At 36.9% G+C, this 18,147-nt stretch overlaps 1 pseudogene; it reads right to left on the bottom strand.

Moving 5' to 3' along the window:
• Nucleotides 1–16,989: 16,989 nt before the first annotated feature.
• Nucleotides 16,990–17,910, bottom strand: LOC143668944 (glyoxalase domain-containing protein 4 pseudogene; annotated as a pseudogene).
• Between the last annotated feature and the right edge of the window lie 237 nt (nucleotides 17,911–18,147).

Genomic DNA, 18,147 nt, shown 5'->3' with positions numbered 1-18,147 from the left:
ATTAGACAAGAAAAAGAAATACAAGGCATCAAAATTGGAAAGGAAGAAGTAAAACTATCACTGTTTGTAGATGATATGATACTATACGTCGAAAACCCTGAAAAATCCACAGCAAAACTGCTAATAAATGAGTACAGCAAAGTAGTCGGTTATGAGATCATCATTCAAAAATCTGTAGTGTTTCTATACACTAGCAATGAACAAACTGAGGGGGAATCAAGAAACGAATTCCATTTACAATTGCAACTAAAAGAATAAAATACTTAGGAATAAATTTAACTAAAGAGACAAAAGACCTATACAAAGAAAACTACAAAAAACTGTTAAAAGAAATCACAGAAGACCTAAATAGATGGAAGGGCATACTGTGTTCATGGATTGGAAGACTAAATATAGTTAAGATGTCAATTCTACCTAAATTGATTTACAGATTCAATGCAATACCAATCAAAACCCCAACAACTTATTTTTCAGAAATAGAAAAACCAATAAGCAAATTTATCTGGAAGGGCAGTGTGCCCCGAATTGCTAAAAGTATCTTGAGAAAAAAAACAAAGCTGGAGGTCTCACGCTGCCTGACTTTAAGGCATATTATGAAGCCACAGTGGTCAAAACAGCATGGTATTGGCATAAAGATAGATATATCGACCAATGGAATCGAATAGAGTGCTCATATATAGACCCTCTCATCTATGGACATTTGATCTTTGATAAGGCAGTCAAGCCAAGTCACCTGGGACAGAACAGTCTCTTCAATAAATGGTGCCTAGAGAACTGGATATCCATATGCAAAAGAATGAAAGAGGACCCGTATCTCACACCCTATACAAAAATTAACTCAAAATGGATCAAATATCTAAACATTAGGTCTAAGACCATAAACAGTTAGAGGAAAATGTAGGGAGATATCTTATGAAACTTACAATTGGAGGCGGTTTTATGGACCTTAAACCTAAAGCAAGAGCACTGAAGAAAGAAAGAAATAAATGGAAGCTCCTCAAAATTAAACACTTTTGTGCATCAAAGAACTTCATCAAGAAAGTAGAAAGACAGCCTACACAATGGGAGACAATATTTGGAAACAACATATCAGATAAAGGTCTAATATCCAGAATTTATAAAGAGATTGTTCAACTCAACAACAAAAAGACAGCCAACCCAATTACAAAATGGGAAGAAGACTTGAACAGACACCTCTCAGAAGAGGAAATACAAATGGCCAAAAGGCACATGAAGAGATGCTCAATGTCCCTGGCCATTAGAGAAATGCAATCAAAACCACAATGAGATGTCATCTCACACCCACCAGAATGGCCATTATCAACAAAACAGAAAATGACAAGTGCTGGAGAGGATGCGGAGAAAGAGGCATACTTATCCACTGTTGGTGGGAATGTCAAATGGTGCAACCACTGTGGAAGGCAGTTTGGCGGTTCCTCAAAAAGTTGAATATAGAATTGCCATACGACCCAGCAATACCATTGCTAGGTATCTACTCAAAGGACTTAAGGGCAAAGACACAAACGGACATTTGCACACCAATGTTTATAGCAGCATTATTTACAATTGCAAAGAGATGGAAACAGCCAAAATGTCCATCAACAGAGGAGTGGCTAAACAAACTGTGATATATACATATGATGGAATATTATGCAGCTTTAAGACAGAATAAACTTATGAAGCATGTAATAACATGGATGGACCTAGAGAACATTATGCTGAGTAAGACTAGCCAAAAACTAAAGGACAAATACTGTATGGTCCCACTGATGTGAACCGACATTAGAGAATAAACTTGGAATATGTCACTGGTAACAGAGACCATCAGGAGATAGAAATAGGGTAAGATAATGGGTAATTGGAGCTGAAGGGATACAGAATGTTCAACAAGACTGGATACAAAAACTCAGAAATGGACAGCACAATACTACCTAATTGTAATGTAATTAGGTTAAAACACTGAATGAAGCTGCCTCTGAGGTATAGTTTTTTTTTTCTTTTTTCTTTTTTTCTCTCTATTATTGTTTTATTTCTTTTTCTGTTGTCTTTCTATTTCTTTTTCTAAATCGATGCAAATGTACTAAGAAATGATGAATATGCATCTATGTGATGATATTAAGAATTACTGATTGTATATGCAGAATGGAATGATTTCTAAATGTTGTGTTAGTTAATTTTTTTAATTAAGAAAAAAACAAACAAACAAAAAACAGTGAACTGAAGTCCAGAACCAAGTCAGGTTGGGCCTATCGCAAAGGGTCCTAGATTTTAAACTCTTACATGTATTCAGGAGTTATGACTGTTATTTCTAAATTCTGAGATACTGAGCTCTTTGTATATAACAAGGTCTTTCCCAGAAACTTTGGGTATTTATGTGCACCTGAGACTCAGAGTTAGACCTCTGAAGCTATGAAAGTCAGCAGTACCCAAAACAGGAACTGTTTAAAAAGTTGAAAAAGGGATCAGACCTTACATAGAGATATGAAGGAAGCTGATCTGAAAAGGACTAAGGTAGAGCAGAATACAGGGTAAAAGATGATCTCATCCATATTTTATAACTTCAGCTTCTGTATGAGACCAAAGGGAGAGATGTTTATTTGATGCAAGATTTATATTTTGTGGAGTGCATTAACTAATTTAACTTGTATGGTCAGTTTAGTTGAACACCATAGTACATGGAATCTTGAATAAAGAGTGAGGTTTTGTCCAGGTTAGTGTGATACCCTGATATATCCCAGAGTAATATGGGCAGTGAATAAAGAAGTATTTGCAAACTTGCCTGGGGGGGGGGCTGGGGAGAAAGAAGGAAATATTCAACTTTCCCATTTAGAGAATTTCTGATATTCTCACAAGCAGTGTGAACAAATCAATAGGCCAAGTCCTCAATCTTGTGGTTGCCCCTATGAAACATATTCAAACAGAGCTGAAGGGTTATCCTGGAGGTTATTCTTATGCATTATACAGATATCCCTTTTTAATTTGTTGTGTACTAGACTGGCTGGAGGAAAGTACCTGAAACTTGAGTTATGTTCTAGTGCCTTAATTCTTAAAGGCTATTGAATAAAATTGTAACTTTTGGGTGGTGCAATGGTGGTTCAGTGACAGAATTCTTGCCTGCCATGCTGGAGAGCTGGGTTTGTTCCTAGAGCCTGCCCATGCAAAAAACAACAACAAAAATGTAACTTTTACAATGTGAGAGTATGATTGTGAAAACCTTGTCTGAAGCTCCTTTAATTCAGGGTATGGACAGATGAATAAAAAATATGGATAAAAAATAAATAAATAATAGGGGGGATAATGGGTCAAATAAATTGTGTAGATGAAAATACTAGTGGCCAGTGAGAGTGAGGGATAAAGGGTATGGCATGTATGAGCTTTATATTTTTTCTCTGTATTTATTTTTTTTTTTTGGAGTGGTGCAAATGTTATAAAATATGATCATGGTGATGAATACATAACTATATGATGATATTGTGAGCCACTGATTGTGCACCATGTATGGAATGTATGTGTGTGAAGATTTGTCAATAAAATTTAAAAAAAAAGATGTCAATGCTAAGTGGAAGCAACCTGTATAATTGAGCAACTACACAGGTTTATTACACAGATCCTGTATGTACACCCAATCCACCATGGATTTTACCTCAAGAAAAATAAATTTGTACATGTTAAGTTAAAAAAAAAAAAAAAAAGATGTCGCCTTCATCTGTGACATTTCCTTAGAAACATCCTGAGCAAACATTGGGAAATGGGAGTATTTGTTAAAACTGGATGATGGTGACAAGAGTGCCTGTAATTTTGTTCCCCCGACCTTGCTGTGTGTTTGAAATACTTCATAATAAAACAGCTGTGCACAGGCTTCAAGAAGACCTAAGCATTTTTTATTAATCATCAAATCATTCCACACACCCACCTTTACATCATTGTGTTGATTTACTACTAGGGAAATTATACCACAAAAAATGGTAGTATACATTGACTAGAAACTTCCAACCAACTAGTGGAGGTAAATAAAGTGACTGGTAGATGGAGGAGGAAATTTTAAGGGGCAACCGTGTCTCTATTCTCCATCATCACCAAAGCCTTTGCTTGTTGATGGTGTTGTGGAGAAGATGTCCTGTGAGGATGAGGTAGCGAGCCATGTGGGCTTCGCTCTGAGCATCTCTGGGCTGGGCTGCTTCCGAGGTGAATTGGCTACCACATACCTAGTGTGCCTTCCACATGGTTCCAGGAAAGCAGCCCCATCCGCAGAACTGGGTGGGAACGTCTGAAATACCTTATGAATCATCAGAGATATGGGGAACATAGGCCAAAGGTGTGATCCCAAATTATGATCCTTGGCCATCTTTCAATTATAACTTGCTCTTTTGTGTCTCACCGTATGGTTATTTTTTTGGTATTTTTGAAGTTTTTATTGATATATGTTATATATTCATATATCATGTAACCATCCAAAGTATACAATCAGTGGTTCACAATCTCATCAGATAGCTGTGTGTTTATCATCACAATTGACTTTGTCTTCTCTTTTGTGAAAAATAACATAGATACAAAAAAGCAATCAATTTCGAAGTGTGTCACAACAATTAGTTATAGAACAGATTTCAGAGTTTGGTTTGGGTTGATTCCACAATTTTAGATTTTTACTTCTAGCTGCTCTAAGATACTGGAGATGAAAAGAAATAGCAATATAATGATTCAGCACTCATACTCATTTGTTAAACCCTAACTTCTCTGTCTAACTCTGCCCTCACCTTTGATCTTTCTCCCACTCTTTCATCACAGTATGGTTTTGATGTGAAGGCAGGAGATGTAGCAACAGAAAGACCTCCCTAAAAGGATGGTGGTTGAGGAAAGCATATTAGAAGGTGTCCTAAAGCCCTATAATGCTTTCATTCCACTGCTGATATTCTGGGAGTTCAGCCCAGTACAGTTTTTTAGATGGTAGCCTTGGGGTTCCTCATAGTGAGCAGATATGATACAGGCAAGTTTGTGACATAGGTTAAGGACTATTCATAACAACTGAGTGCTTCTAATGGAAAAGTAACTGTCTTAAGCTTTTTTCACATGCATCATCTTGTTTAATTCTCACACCATTCTTAAGATAGGTAGTTTCTTCCCCATTTTCATTATAAGGAACCTGAGGTTCAAAAGTTCAAATAACTTGACTAAAGTCGCATAGTAAATCTTAAAGCCAGGATGTGAGCGTAGGTCTGTATGACTCCCCAGGCCATGCTCATTCAGAGTATCCTGTAGTGCTTCCCCATACTCTATAACCCTCTAGGAGGCTCTACCCTTCCTTTATGTATTCTCTTTAGAAGGATGGGGGTGGGGGATTGTAGAAGGGGTGAAATGAGATGGCGCAGAAGGCTGTAGTGACAGCTTTGGGTCTAGAAGAGATGTCAGCTCCTCTTCTCCAAGTCTGGTCTTCCAGGCCCTCATTTATCCTCATGGACCCTGTCCATGCTAGTGTAGGATCCCTCTTCCTCCCCATCAGCAATATCCCTCAGCAGACAATGCATGCAAGTCCTCCTATCTTCCAAGAAGCTCCCCTATGACCCTGCATTTCCCTTAACTATCACCCAATAGGGGAGTGGTTAGCACATGTGACTAGTGCATCCCTGAAATATGGCTGGTGTGACTGAGGAATTGCATTATTAATTGTATTTAATTTTATTAATTTTACATTAAAAACTGAAGCCATGTAAAATATCTTTTCATTAAACACAAAACTCTAACATTTTGGAAGAACTATGCAACTATGCTGTACTTTAACCAATCGCATCAGATAAGGTATTGTATTGTTATGCATTTTTCAGGTGTGTGCATCCTCTAATATTATGCATAAACATATTCCCCCAGAGGTCAACAGATGGATTCAGATCATATGTTTTCTATGCACCAATGTAATATTATAATGTGTTTATTTGAATATTTATGCAGAGAGAACAAGTCACAATAATACCTACATAAATAGCAATTAACTTGAAATATTATTTTATTATAGTATAGTTAAATTATGTTTCTAGTTTTCTACCTTATAATTATTTGTGAGTAATTCTTATAACCTCTACTAAACATTAAAACTTTAAAGAGTGGCAGAAAATTAAAGCATTTTTTTAAAGGACAGAACTAGAGGTATGGAAAAATGTTAAATTAAAAATGAAGGGCCTCAAAATATATGAAGCAAATATTGACAGATTTTAAGGCATAATAGACAGCTCTACATTAATAGTAGGATACTTCAAAACACCACTTTCAATAATGGATAGAACATCTAGACAGAATATCAAGAAGTAAATAGAAGACTTGAATGATACTCTGAACCAGTTACACTTAATAGACAAATATAGAACACTCAATACATTTTAAAATATTGAAATTATACAATGTATCTTTGCCAACTGCAATGGAATGAAGTTAGTAATGAATAACAGAGGGAGAATTAGAAACTCCACAGATATGTGGTAATTGAGAAAAATGCACATAAAGAACCAAGGGGTCAAAGAAGAAATCACAAGGGAAATTAGGAAATATCTTGAGTTGAATAAAAAAGAAAACACCAACATTCCTAAATTTATGGGGTGCAGCAAAGGCAATGGTGAGAGGGAAATACATTATATATATATAATTTCTCTAAAAGCTTACAAAAGAAGAAAGATCTCTAAAAGCTTACAAAAGAAGAAAGACTTAACATCACAACTGGGGAAATAGAAAGAGAGCAAACTAATACCAAAGTGATCAGAAGGAAGGAAATAACACAAATTAGAGCAGAGTTAAATGAAGCAGAGAATAAAAAGACAATAGAAAGAATCAACAAAACCAAAAATCGGTTCTTTGAAAATAACGTTAAAACCAACAAACCCTTAGCTAGACTGACAAAGAAAAAAAAGAGAACAGACATGGATAACTAAAATCATAAATAGAAGGTGAACTATTACTACTGGTCCTACAGAAATAAAATGGATTTTAAGAGGTTATTGTGAACAACTGTATGCCAACAAATTAGATAATCTAGGTGAAATGGAAAAAGTCTCAGGAACATGCAAACTACCTGTGCTGACTCAAGAGGAAATAGAAGTTTTCAAATAGATCAATAACAAATAAAGGGGTAAAGAGACTGAATCAGTAATCAAAAAATACAAAATTAAAAAAATTAAAACGCTCAGGACCAGATGGGTTCACAGGTAAATTTTACCAAACATTCCAAGAAGAATTTAAACTAATGCTGTTCAAACCCTTCCAAAAAACTGAAGAGGAGGGAAAACTTCCCAACTTATGCTAGGAAGCCAGTATCACCTGTGCCAGTTTAAATCTGGGGTGGACCCCAGAAAAGCCATGTCTTTTAATCTTCATTCAATATAGCTGGTTGGGTGCTTTATGATTGTTCCCACGGAGATGTGACCCGCCCAATTGTGGGCGGTAACTTTTCATTAGATGATTTCCATGGAGGTGTGTCTCCCCCCATTGAAGGTGGAGTTGCTTACTGGAATCCTTTAAAAGAGGAAATATTTTTGGAAGAGTCCCTTTTGAGAACCACAAGAAAGCCACAGCAGAGCCTAGAAGAGCCATGAGGCCGAGAGAACCACAGAGTCCACCAATCAGTGACCTTTGGAGATGAAAAAGGAGAACGCCCCCAGAGGAGCTTCATGAAACAAGAAGCTGGGAGAGAAAGCTAGCAGACTGTCGCCATGTTCACCAGGTGGCTTCCCAGTTGAGAGAGAAATGCTGAACCCATCAGCCTTTCTTGAATGAAGGTAACCTCTTCTGGGTGCCTTAATTTGGACATTTTTATAGCCTTGCTTTAATTGGGACATTTTCTCCACCTTAGAACTGTAAACTAGCAACTTATTACATTCCTCTTTTAAAAAGCCATTCCATTTCTGGTATATTGCATTCTGCCAGCTAGCGAGCTAAAACATCACCCTAATACCAAAACCAGATAACGATACCACAAAAAAGAGAAAATTACAGATAAATATTCCTTATTAAAATTAGATAGCAAAATACTAGCAAATGAAATCCAACAACACACTAAAAATACTATATGCCATGATCAAGTGGGATTTATTCTAGGTAAGCAAGGGTACATTCAACAGAAAAAAATCAATTAATGTAATATATCACATTAATAGAATGAAGACAAAAAGCCAATGATTGCCCCACCCTTTATTGATAAAAAATATTTAGAAAACTAGGCATAGAAGGAAACTTCCTCAATATGATAAAAAGCACATATGAAAAACCCATAGCTAACATCATCTTCAATGGTGAAAGTCTGGAAGCTTCCTCTCATAGATCAAGAACAAGAAAAGGATACCTACTGATGTCAGTCATTCAACATTGCATTGGGAGTTCTAGTCAGAGCAATTAGGCTAAATAAATAAATAAATAAAAGGCATCCAAATTGGGAAGGGAGTAGTAAAACTTTCAATATTGCCAATGACCTGATCCTATATATAGAAAGTCCTGAAAAACTATAATGAAGCTACTAAAGCTGATATATGAATCCAACAAGGTGGATGGTATTGTGGTGGCACAAGAGCAACACATAAAAATTGGTCGTGTTTCTGTACAGTAGTAATGAACAACCAAAGGAGGAAATTAAGAAAAAAATTCCATTTACAGTTGCCACTGAAATAATAAAATATTTATGAATAAATTTAACAAAGATGTAAAGGACTTACATGCAGAAAACTAGAAAACATTGCTAAAGGAAATCAAAGAAGGCCGAAATAAATGAAAGGACATTCCATGCTCATAGATAGGGTGGCCAAATATGTCAAGATGTCAATTCTACCCAAAGTGATTTACAGGTTTAACACAATACCCGTCAGTATTCCAAAAGCCTTCTTTGCAGAAATGGAAAATCCAATCATCACATATATGTGGAAGGGTAAGGGATCCCAAATAGCCAAAACCATTCTGATAAAGAAGAATGAAGTTGGAGGATTCACACTTTCTGGCTTTAAAAATTATTACAGAAGATGGTGGCTTGGTGAGGTGTGGAATTTAGTTCATCCCCCAGAGCAACTAGTAAGTAGCCAGGAACAATACAGAACAACCGCTGGGGCCACATAAGGGACCAGACACACCACATACACCCGTCTGGACAAGCTGGACCAGCTGCGATCCCACACAGAACTCATTATATAGAGCTGCAAGGCTTCTCAGGCTCCAGCTGCCCCAGGCAAGGGCAGAATTAAGCTTGTCTGAGGGACACAGAGGCTGGTCAGGTGAAAGTAATTCTCTGGAGGCTGTGCCTTGGCCAGGAGAGGGGTGGGGCCCAGCACAGGTGGTATCCCTCCCTCAAGGAATTCAGGCCCCAGGGACTGGAACACTGACTCAATTAAGGCTAGCCTACAGCCTCTCCTCTGTCTCAACCATGCCCCCAGGAGGAAGAGTCTACTGAAGTTAAAGGCACCATATCACTTTATGCTCATGGGAAACCACAGACACTCAAGCACCACATACTGGCCAGGATAGGAAAAACAGAGTCTAGAGGCTTCATAGGAAAGTCTGTCAACCTGCTGGATCTCACTCTCAGAGAAAATTGATGCAGGTGACCCTTTCCTCCTGAGAGGAGGCCAGTCTGATCTGAGAAAATCTGACTTTGGGGTCTGTAATATCTAAGTAGGCCCTCCAAAAAATAAAAAAAAGGCTCTATATAGGCAGGGCAAGAAACAGAAAAGAAGAACTGAAAAAAAGCAAAAAAATAAAAAATTAAAAAAACTTACACTAGTGGTCTAGAATAAGCTGAACAGAATGTCAAAGAACAGATAGAGAACAAAGCCATCCAGCAAGAAAATCCTAGGTAAAAGAGTGAAAACAATATCCATAATAAACTAATTAATGAAATCAAATGCCTAGACACCAGCAAAAAAATAATGAGTCTTACTAGGAAAATTGATGTCAAAGGAACAAACCAACAACTCAAATGAGATACAGGAGTTGAAAGAACTAATTCAGGATATTCAAACAGACATGGAAAACCTCATCAAAAATCAAATCAATGAGTTGAGGGAGGATATAAAGAAGGCAATGGGTGAACAAAAGAAGAAATCAAAACTCTGAAAAAACAAATCATAGAACTTAAGGGAAGGAAAGTCACAGTAGAAGAGATGAAAAAAAAAAAAAACAATGGAAACCTACAATGTTAGATTTGAAGAGGCAGAAGTATGGATTAGTGAACTGGAGGATGGGATATCTGAAATCCAACATGTAAAAGAAAATATGAGCAGAGACTCAGGGAATTGAATGACAACATGAAGTGCATGAATATACGTGTTGTGAGTGTCCCAGTAAGAGAAAAGAAGGGAAAAGGAGGAGAAACACTAATGGAGGAAATTATCACTGAAAATTTCCCATCTCTTATGAAGGACATAAAATTATGATCCAAGAGGTGCAGCATACCCCAAACAGAATAGATCCAAATAGACATACTTCAAGACACTTAATAATCAGTCTGTCAGATGTCAAAGAGAAAGAGAATTTTGAAAACAACAAGAGAAAAATAATCCATTTTTTTTCCCTTTTACAAGGGAAGACCAGTAAGACTATGTGTAGATTTCTCAGAAGAAACCATGGAGGCAAAAAGACAGTGGGATGATATATTTAAGATTCTAAAAGAGAAAAGCTGCCAACAAAGAATTCTATTTCCAGCAAAATTGCCCTTCAAAAATGAGGGAGAAATTAAAACATTGTCAGACAAAAAATCACTGAGAGAATTTGTGACCAAGAGACTGGCTAAGGAAGAAATACTAAAGGAAGCACTAGAGGTAGATAGGAAAAAATAGGAGAGAGAGGTGTGGAGAAGAGTGTAGAAATGAAGTCTATCAGTAAAGGTAAAAAAAGAGAAAAAAATTGTATATAACATACAAAATCCAAAAGGCAAAATCGTAAAAGAAAGTACTGCATTTACAATAATAACACTAAATGTTAATGAATTAAACTCCCCAATCAAAAGACCTAGACAGGCAGAATGGATTAAAAAACAGGACTCATGTATATGCTATCAACAGGTGATGCTTTTTTGACTGAAGGACAAGCATAGGTTGAAAGTGAACGGTTAGGAGAAGATATTTCATGTAAACAGCAATCAGAAAAGAGCAGAGGCAGCTATACTAATATCCAACAAATTAGACTTCAAATGTAAAACAATTAAAAGAGACAGAGAAAGATATTATGTATTAATAAAAGGAACAATTCAGTAAGAAGACATAACAATCATAAATATTTATGCACTGAGCCAGAGTGCTCCAAAATACATGAGGGAACACTGAAAAGAGAAACAGACACCTCTACCATAATAGTTGGAGACTTCAATTCCCCTCTCTCATCAATGGATAGAACATCCAGACAAAGGATCAATAATGAAACAGAGAATTTGAATAATATAATAAATGAACTAGACTTAACAGGCATTTATAGAACATTACACCCCACAACAGCAGGATACAGCTTTTTCTCAAGTCCTCATGGATTATTCTCAAGAATAAATTGTATGCTGGGGCACAAAGCAAGTCTCAATAAATTTAAAAAGATAGAAATCATAGAAAACACTTTCTCAAACCATAAAGGAATGAAATTGGAAATCAATAACAGGCAGAGGGCCAGAAAATTCACAAATATATGGAGGCACAACAACACACTCTTAAACAACCATTGGGTCAAGGAAGAAATTACAAGAGAAATCAATAAATATGTCAAGGCAAATGAAAATGAAAACACAACATCTCAAAATTAATGAGATGCAGCAAAGGCAGTACTAAGAGGGAAATTTATTGCTTTAATACCTTTGTCAAAAAAAGAAGAAAGAGCAAACACTGAGGAATTAACTGTTCACTTGGAAGAACTAGTAGAAAGAATAGCAAACTAACCCCAAAACAAGCAAAAGTAAAGAAATAATGAAGATTAGAGCAGAAATAAATAAAATTGAGAATATGAAAACAATAGAGAAAATCAACAAAACCAGAAGCTGGTTATTTGAGAAAATCAATAAAATTGATGCACCCTTAGCAAGATAGACAAAAAAGAAAAAGAGAGAGCATGCAAATAAATAAAATCAGAGATGGAAGAGGAAACATAACCACTGACCCTGCAGAAATAAAGGAGATAATGAGAGGATACCATGAGCAACTTTATGCTAATAAACTAGACAACGTAAGTGAAACGAACAACTTCCTGGAAAGGCCAGAACAACCAACCTTGACTGAGAAAGAAATAGATGACCTCAACAAACCAATCACAAGTAAAGAAATCAAATCAGTCATCAAGAAGCTCCCCAAAAATAAAAGTCCAGGACCAGATGGCTTCACATGTGAATTCTACCAGGCATTCAAGTAAGAATTAGTACTAATCCTGCTCAAACTCTTCAACAAAATTGAAGCGGAGGGAAGGCTACCTAACTCATTCTATGAAGCCAACATCACCCTCATACCAAAGCCAGCACAGATACTACAAGAAAAAAAAATTACCAACCAATCTCTCTAATGAATATAGATGCAAAAATCCTCAACAAAATTCTTGCAAATTAAATCCAGCAGCACATTAAAATAATTATACACCATGACCAAGTGGTATTTATTCCAGGTATGCAAGGATGGTTCAACAAATGAAAGCAGAAAACCACATGATCATCTCTATTGATGCAGAAGAGGCATTTGACAAAATTCGACATACTTTCTTTATGAAAATACTTCAAAAGATAGGAATAAAAGGGAACTTCCTCAACATGATAAAGGGAATATGTGAAAAACCTGCAGCTAACAACATTTTCAATGGGGAAAGACTAAAAGCTTTCCCCCTAAGATCAGGAACAAGACAAGGATGTCCACTGTCACCATTGTTATTCAACATTGTATTGGGAGTTATGGCCAGAGCAATTAAACAAGAAAAAGAAATACAAGGCATCAAAATTGGAAAGGAAGAAGTAAAACTCTCACTGTTTGCTGATGATAAGATACTATATGTCGAAAAACTTGAAAAATCCACAGCAAAACTACTAGAGCTAATAAATGAGTACAGCAAAGTGGCAGGTTACAAGGTCAATACTCAAAAATCTGTAGTGTTTCTATACATGAGTAATAAGCAATCTGAGGAAGAAATCAAGGAAAAAATTCCATTTATAATTGCAACCAAAGAATAAAATATTTAGGAGTAAATTTAACTAAGGATATAAAAGACCATACAAAGAAAACTACAAGAAATTGCTAAAAGAAATCACAGAAGACCTAACTAAATGGAAGGGCATACTGTATCCATGGACTGGAAGACTGCATGTACTTAAGATGTCAATTCTACCTAAAATGATTTATAGATTCAATGAAATACCAACTAAAATCCCAAAAACTTAGTTTGAAAAAAAACAACCAATAACCAAATTTATTTGAAAGGGCAGTGTGCCCCGAATAGCTAAAAATATCTTGAGAAAGAAAAATGAAGTCAGAGGCCTCACACTACCTGACTTCAAGGCGTAGTATGAAGCTACAGTGGTCAAACAGCATGATAACTAGCACAAAGATAGAATACTGACCAATGGAATCGAATAAAGAATTCAGATATAGACCCTCTCATCTATGGACAATTGATCTTTGATAAGGCAGTCAAGCCAACTCGCCTGGAACAGAGAAGTCTCTTCAATAAATGGTTCTTGGAGAACTGGATATCCATATGCAAAAGAATGAAAGAGGATCCATATCTCACACCTTATACAAAAATTAAGTCAAAATGGATCAAAGACCTAAACATTAGAGCTAAGACCATAAAAATTTTAGAAGAAAATGTAGGGAAACATCTTATAAAACTTGCAATAGGAGGCAGTTTCCTAGATCTTGCAGCCAAAGCATGAGCATTAAAGGAAGAAATAGATAAACGGGAACTCCTCTTTTTGTGCATCAAGGAACTTTGTCAAGAAAGTAAAAAGGCAGCCTACTCAATGGGAGACAATATTTGGAAACCACATATCAGATAAGTGTCTAGTGTCTAGACTATATAAAGAGATTGTTCAACTCAACAACAAAAAAACAAACAAACAACCCAATTAAAAAATGGGCAAAAGACATGAACAAACACTTCTCAGAAGAGGAAATACAAATGGCTAAAAGGCACATGAAAAGATGCTCAACTTCACTGGCTATTAGGGAAATGCAAATCAAAACCACAAGGAGATATCATCTGACACCCACTATAATGGCCATTATAAAAAAACAGAAAATGACCAGAGCTGGAGAGGATGTGAAGAAAGAGGCACACTTATCCACTGTTGGTGAGAATATAAAATGCTGCAATTGCTGTGGAAGGTAGTTTGGCAGTTCCTCAGAAAGCTAAGTGTAGGATTGCCATATGATCCGGCAATACCATTGCTAAGTGTCTATTCAGGGGGAGTGAGGGCAAGGACACAGACATTTGCAAACCAATGTTTATAGCAACATAATTTATAGTTGCCTAGAGATGGAAACAGCCCAAATGTCCATCAACAGATGAATGGCCAAACAAGTTGTGGTATATACATATGATGGAAAATTATGCAGCTTTAAGAAAGAGTAAAGTTATGAAACATGTAACAAATGTGGATGGACCTTGAGGATGTTATGCTGAGTGAGATTAGTCAGAAACAAAAGGGCAAATATTGTATGGCCTCACTGATATGAATTAACATTAATGAGTGAATGTGGGAGAATTTCAGTTAAGAATACAGGTTATTAGGAGAAAGAAATAGAGTAGAAATTGGGTAATTGGAGCTGAAGGGATATAGATTGTGCAACAGGACTGATTGTAGACATTCAGAAATGGATAGCACACTACCGCCTGATTGTAGCACAATAATGTAAGTATATTGAATGAAGCTGAATGTGAGAATGATAGAAGGAGAAGGGCTGGGGGCACATATGAAACCAGAAGGAAAGATATAGGCAGATGATAAAGACTGAGATGGTATAATCTCGGATTGCCTAGAAATGTACAATGATGGTGACTAAACGTACAAATTTAAAAATGTTTTTGCATGAGGAAGAACAAAGGAATGTCAATTTTGCAGGACGTTAAAAATAGTCATTCATATTTTAAAACTTCAACTTCTGTGTGAGACTAAAGCAAGAAATGTTTATTTGGTACAAAATTTATATTTTGACTAGTGCATTTCCTAATTTAACTTATATGGACAGTTTAATTGAACACCATAAGTACATGGAGCCTTGAATAGGACATGAGATTTTTTTTGGTTTTTCCAGGTTACTGTGATGCTACAATAAACCCCAAGTTGATTTGAACAGTGAATAAAAAGGTATTTGCAGGTTCTCCTTGGGGGAATGGGGAGTAAGGGGGGGAAATTCAACTTCCCCATTTGGAGAACTCCTGATATTCTTGCAGGCAATGGGGACAACCAAATCAATAGGCTGAGCCCTCAATCTTGGGGTTTGTTCATATGAAACTTATCCCTGCAAAGGATAGGCTAAGCCTACTTAAAATTAGGCCTAAGAGTCACACCTAGAGAACCTCTTTTGTTGCTCAGATATGGCTTCTCTCTCAGCCGATATGGCAGCAAACTCACTGCCCTCCCCCACTCTACATGGGACACGACTCCCAGGGGTATAAACCTCCCTGGAAATGTGGGACAGAAATCCTAGAATGAGCTGGGACTTGGTATCAAGGGATTGAGTAAACCTTCTCGACCAAAAGAGGGAAGAGAGAAATGAGACAAAATAAAGAGTCAGTGGTTGAGAGATTTCAAACAGAGTTGAGAGATTATACTGGTGGTTATTCTTCTGCATTATATAGCTATCCCCTTTTTAATTTATGGTGTATTAGAGTGGCTAGAGGGAAGTACCTGAAACTGTGAGCTGTGTTCCAGTAACCATGTTTCTTGAAGATGATCGTATAATGATATGGCTTTTGCAATGTGACTAAGTGATTGTGAATAGCTTGTGTCTGATACTCCTTTTATTTATGGTATGGACAGATGAGTAAAAATTATACATAAGAAATAAACAAATAACAAGGGGAACAAAAGTTAAAATAAATTGAGTAGATTGAAATACTAGTGGCCAATGAGAGGGAGGGGTAAGGACTATGGCATACATGAGTTTTTTCTTTTTTCTTCCTTTTGCCAGAGAGGTACAGATGTTCAAAAAAATGATCATGGTGATGAATACACAACTATGTGGTGATATTGTGAGCCATTGATTGTAACCATGCCAAGAACATTTGTATGTCAAGAATATATGTTTGTTTGTTGTTCATAATAAAAATATATTTAAAAATTATTACAGACAGAGGCAGGGCAAGATGACCCTCAGGGAGGTGTGAAATTTAGTTAGTCCACCAAAGAAGCTAGGAAATAGGCAGCAGCTGCTTGGACAAGCTGGTTAGGAGGCAGCCATCACAGGACACACATTGTACACCAGTCTGGGTGGAAAGTCTGAAATCTCATCAGGGAACTGTAAGTAAAGTCTCCAAATTGTGGAGGCTGAAATCCCTCCCCTACTGGCACAGCAGGCCATTGGAAACAAATCCCCATGGGAAAAAGAAGCATTCTCTACTAGGAACCAGGGAAGGTAGCTAAACCAAGCTCCCATTTAGGTTTTTTGTTGTTTGCTTATTTGTTTGTTTTATTGTTACAAGCAATTGATTTAGCTTTATTTGAACAATTGCTGTCATAAATTCTACATTATTTACAGCATATCAAAATTCTATCCCCAACCAATTGTAACTTTCCCATACACCTGTCCCGCTTCTGGAAAACAATTTGTTACTGATCTAATACAGTTGTACTCAGATTGTGTCATTCCAGTGACAGTGTAGATTACATCAGGAGTTCTCCTCTCCCTGGACTTCTAATAGGATTTCATAGAAAAAATATATCAGAGCTTTCAAAGATTGGAATATATAAATCTTCACCCTCAGCATCTTTGCCTGAGTAATAAACAACCAAGTTGTAAGAGTATTTATTGTGAGTGGACACAACAGGCTCTTAGGCAGAGAACAGGAATCTTAAATGCTGGTTCTAAATGATGTCTTTGTTAATCTGAAGACTTTGGTTTTTTTTTTTGGTTTAGCAAACCACTTATCACTTTTATCTGTTGTCATCACACCATCCAACAACTTGCTTCCCTTTGGATCTATCTTGAAATGTTCTCAAAATGCTTTAACCCCCACAAAGCAAATTTCATGTCCATCAGGTCGGCCAGAATGACCACTTGTTCTGTTGCTTTCCTTGGGGTATCCAGACTCACAAAGGGAGTCAGAATCTTCTGATTTTCCCTTTTCATCAAGTCTTCTTTTTGGCAACTCTTTTTGGAGGTCAGAGAAGGCAGTTCTTCCAAGAGCTGCTGCATGATCAACTGCACCCTTGGTTGCCTGTAAGTTCAGCTTACACTGGTATTCAGCATAGCCCAGCAAAGTCCTTTGTTTCTCTTCGTATTTGTCATAAATTTTCATTCCCTGTAGTTTAGACCAGCAGTTAAGGATTTCTGAAGATCAGACACTGCTAGAGTTACTTTTAATACAGGGTCTAACTGAGGTGGATTGAAATTCTCCCAATAGAACTTATATCCTCCTGAGACCTCAGTTTCAAAAACACCTTCTTCAATGTCACTAAGTGGCCACTCCACCTTCCTGGTGTTGCCGACAGCCTGGCTAGAAGCGAGTGTGATACCCATAAAGTCATTGCCAAGCTTGTCGTCTCTGATGCCATAATTGTAACTCAGTTCTGCAACAAAATGATCATCCTCAGGCCCAAATCATTATTTTATGCCATTTCTCATCGTAAGGCCCATTACTGGCAGCTTGGCAGTTTTCTTCAAATTTCTCATGTTGCAGAATCTTCATTTTCAAGATATCATGATAGAAATCTGCCATCTGGAAGTAGTTTCCCATTTTGAATATGAAGTGCAGCACCCAACAAGCAGCCATCCCACATTGAGGTTTTAATTACAAATTTGGATTGCTTAATACAAGTTCCAAGCACAGATACACCCAAAGAAAGCAGGAAAGTAACCCTGAGATCTCTCCTGGCAGAGAGGAGACAGGTGAAGGAAAAAAAAGGAGGCTTTTGGAGTCAGCTGAGCTCCAAAAAGGGCTGTGCCTGAAACGAAGCAGCACACAGAGCTGGGCCCTGACTCTGAGTTTTGACAGGCAAACCTTGGCTCT

The sequence above is a fragment of the Tamandua tetradactyla genome, chromosome 25, assembly GCF_023851605.1.
Source record: "Tamandua tetradactyla isolate mTamTet1 chromosome 25, mTamTet1.pri, whole genome shotgun sequence".
Lineage (NCBI taxonomy): Eukaryota > Metazoa > Chordata > Mammalia > Pilosa > Myrmecophagidae > Tamandua > Tamandua tetradactyla.
The sequence above is the reverse complement of the archived record's forward strand: the minus strand, read 5'-3'. Positions and strand labels throughout refer to the sequence as shown.